The sequence below is a fragment of the Tachypleus tridentatus genome, chromosome 7 (assembly GCF_004210375.1).
Source record: "Tachypleus tridentatus isolate NWPU-2018 chromosome 7, ASM421037v1, whole genome shotgun sequence".
Classification (NCBI taxonomy): domain Eukaryota; kingdom Metazoa; phylum Arthropoda; class Merostomata; order Xiphosura; family Limulidae; genus Tachypleus; species Tachypleus tridentatus.
In genome coordinates, this window is record NC_134831.1 from 61,146,344 (window position 1) to 61,150,873 (window position 4,530).

Sequence of the window (4,530 nt, forward strand, 5' to 3'; positions counted from 1 at the left end):
TCTTAAATTATTTGTCTCATATATATACATAATTCACGAAAACTTGCACATTCTAAAAAAAATCTTGCGTTCTGAGAATTTAAATTAAATGAGGTTTAATAAAAACAACAACAATATTTCTTTGTTACTTTCTTTATTGTTTTCGTAACTTTCATGTAACCTAAATTACATAAAGCACAGTCCTCTTTGTCACAAATGAAGATACCTTCTTTAGAAAAAAATCTCTTTATTTACGTTTTTGCGTTATATTCTTGATAAAGTAATTTTATATCTTCGACAATATATTTCAGTGTTATCTACTAAATGAGTCCGGCATGGCCAGGTGGTTAAGGCACTCGACTCGTAATCCGAGGGTCACGGGTTCGAATTCCCGTCACACCAGACATACTCGATCTTTCAGCCGTGGGGACGTTATAATGTTACGATCAATCCAACTATCCGTTGGTAAAAGAGTAGCACAAGAGTTGGCAATGGGTGATGATAACTAGCTGCTTTCCCTCCAGTCTTACACAAGAGATTTTCACGAAATTCAAAACAAACCAAACCAATCTACTAATTGTTTTAACTGCGTTTAACAAATGAAATATGTATATTTAGACAGCGAATCACAATAGAATGAATAATATTATCTTTATTTTGAATTTTGCACAAGCCCAATTAGCAGTGTAAGATTAGAAGGAAGGCAACTATTCATCACCACCCCCCACGAATTGTTGGGATACTCGTTTACCAATGAATAGTTGGATACACCATCACATTATAACATCCCAATGGCTGAAAGTGCGCACATGTTTGGTATGAGAGAGATTCGAACCCGCAACTCTTAGATTAGGAGTCGAGTTCTTTAACCACTTGACTATACCAGGCCGTCTTTATTGTAATTAAGCTTTCTGTTTAAACGATTTTTTTACTTTAAAAGTTATTCTTCACAATTTTAAAATATCTTGAATTAAGAATTTGTTTTAGTTCCAATAATCTGTTAACTTTAATTTCTTTATTGGAAGCAAAACGATATAATCTATTTGAAAGATTTACGGGAAAGTTCAATTTTATTTATGGAATGAGAGCTCACAATCTTCCCCACGCTAGTACAGCGGTACTATAACGTATTTAACTGCGTTTGTTTCTAATACGCTATTAAGTTCAACATAATTAAAAGTGTTTTGCTCTTAATTTTCGTTTATATTCAATATCCGATGCGTCACGTTACAGTGTTTAACAGTAGTCAGCAAGCATTGACGGATTCCAGTTGCCCTGATATCGTTTTTTCCATTGTAGTAATGTCCTGGTGAAACTAAAGATTTTGATGAAACGGTACATGATGAGCAAATTTGGATATTATTTTCGTGACCAACAGCCAAAAATCTACAAGGAACACCCAACAGTGTTCAAGAAGCAATAACTTTGTTGTGCAGTGTTATGCATAAGACTCATAGTATGAACTAATAAAGTTTTATGATATTTCTAAAACATGTTCAGTAATTTTCTGATTGACTCCTACAATAAGTCTTCTCGAAATATTTGGAACTTTTCCAATATGAATACATTCACTACTTGTTACCCAAAATAATTCATTAATCTATTTTAATTTATGGATATTAGGAATTATATAAAAGTACTCAATTTATTAATTACTTGAAATAAAATATTTTTCTTCTTTTGCGTTAATATCACATTAAATTCATCAAAAAACTGTTAATGTTTCTGCTTAATACGCTAAAAATGGTGTTTTCATATCTATAGTGAGTAGAGCAGAGATAACCCAATGTATAGCTTTTGGTTTAACAACAACAGATCAACCAACAAGTTCAAAATTTAGTCACGCGTGCATAAGATATCATTCATGTTGAAAAATTCAATTCAGTTATAAAAGAATATAACTTTTTAAAACAAACGTAGGCTAGAAAACTATAGGAACCGTATCAACAATGGCCACTGTTCACATCCTCGGAAGCTCAGCCAGTATTAACAATACTTTAACAATTCAAAAGCACTGCTTGTTGTATTATTAGTATCTACGTGATATTCAGGCACAATGATGTCCAACAGATTATTATATACAAAACTCACGTGTTAGAAATGTGAGACAGAAATAAAATGAACACGATCCGAAAAGTAAAGAAAAGCATCAGAAGTGAACAAATAAAATGAAAATTTAAACACTTTAAACAGTGAAAATGCTTCCAATTTGTCTTACTCGTATGCGTTATAACTCGTATTAGCTCCAAAAATTACCTCTCATGACAACGATAAGATCAAGAATAATCCTATGCTACATTGTTAAATTACACCAGGGTATTTTATTTTTGCGGAATCCTACAATACCAAACTTGCATATCTGAATTATCATTCAAGTTAAGACCCGGCATGGCTAGGTGCTTAAGCCACTCGACTCGTAATTTGAGGGTGGCGGGTTCGAATCTCCGTCATACCAACCATGCTCGCCGTTTTAACCGTGGGGATTTTATAATATTACGGTCAATCCCCCTATTCGTTGTTAAAGAGTAACCCAAAAGTTGGCGGTGGGTGGTGATGACTAGCTGCCTTCCCTCTAGTCTTACACTGCTAAATTAGGGACGACTAGCGCAGATAGCCCTTGAGTAGCTTTGCGCGAAATTCAAAACAAACCAAACCTTTCTTCGGTCGGCTCACAATGACAACGCTCTCTAATTGAAAAGCATATCCGCATGATAATTTTTAAAAAATAACTGAATACACCTATTTAAAAGTGTATTATTCAGTAGCTATGTAAGGGTAAAATATTGCATTTCACACCATTACAGCTATTCCAAACAGGTTGAAGTTAATATTTTCTCTACATGTATTAAAAGTGACTTCAAACCCAAGTGGCGCTGCTGTAGAATAAAGCAGATTCAACACTACGATGTTATGTGACAACCATCTTAAAATATGTTCAAAAATGATTTATTTGAGCACAAATATGGGATTTTGCGATATATAGTGGTATGAATTGCATGATACATATTACACACTACAAGTTGCAAACTTAATCAAAGCCACAAAACAAATTATACATAATGTCAATACTGCTGATGTAGCGTAAACAGCTAAAAGGGTTATCACTGTAACGAGAGTAATGTTGAGAAGGTAGTTTAAAATTTCATTTGAAATCAAACAGGTACGGTTTTGGTTTTGGAATTTCGCACAAAGCTACTCGAGGGCTATCTGTGCTAGCCGTCCCTAATTTAGCAGTGTAAGACTAGAGGAAAGGCAGCTAGTCATCACCACCCACCGCCAACTCTTGAGCTACTCTTTTACCAACGAAAAGTGGGATTGACCATAACATTATAACGCCCCCACGGCTAGGAGGGCGAGCATATTTGGCGCGACGCGGGCGCGAACCCGCGACCCTCGGATTACGAGTCGAGCGCCTTACGCGCTTGGCCATGCCGGGCCTCAAACAGGTACACTGGTAAGATACAAACTATTTTAATATTCGTTGCAAAATGCGTAAAAGAGTGTTTATATGATATAAACCATAAAATCAGTTTTATTATTCTACTGTATTTTAACGTATGCAATAATATTTTTTCATAAAAAAAGAATATGTTGAATTATAGATATAAAAATGCAGCTAGCATATTATAATTCCCTTTCATTGCCCTCCAGTGACTCAGCGGTATGTCTGCGGACTTCCAACGCTAAAAACCGGGTCTCGATACCCGTGATGGGCAGAGCACAGATAGCCCATTGTGTAGCTTTGTGCTTAATTCAAAACAACAAACAACAACATCCCTTTTGTTTGCCTTCAAATTCAAAATAAATAGTTCGTATTAATTAGGTACCAGTCACTGCATTTTGAACGTAACAATGAAGTATTTTTATATAATTAAAAGAAGTGGATGTCAAATACTCTTAAATGTAATGCCAACAACCCTTTGAACTAACCCTAGATGAATGTGTGATTTTGTAGGAACCTGGATAATTATTCAATTTCTAAATATCTATATGTTTAATTGCTAATTTTATTATCAGAACAATAAATAATACTGTTAATTATGATTTACATTACATTAGTGATTTTTCTATAACTTTACAAATTTCTTAAACGTTATAGACTTTGTTAATGTGAACAATTTTACTCATAACCAATAACAACAAGAAAGTAAAAATGTTTACATCTGAAAATAATATTTTACTATTAAGAAACACAAGGGACTTACATTTTCAGCTAATTCATCAAACAAATGCTTTAAAAACAACTTTTTCTTGTTGATTAAGATGATTTCTTATAACTTCGATAAATGTATTTCTACTATCGATATGTGCAATGTATTCTGACAATCTAGACTGCGTTTATTAATAATAAGTGACGTCAATTTCTCTGAGTCTAAACATATCTACAGTATAATATATCTATGCTGTTATCTCGGAATTTCTTATCTTACCACCGAAAATTGTTGAATTCCCATAATTTCATACCATTTCTACGAAATATATTTCTACATGGTTTTTAAAATTTCAGAATCGTGTCTCAACTTTTTACCTACATTAAAATATTTTCGATTG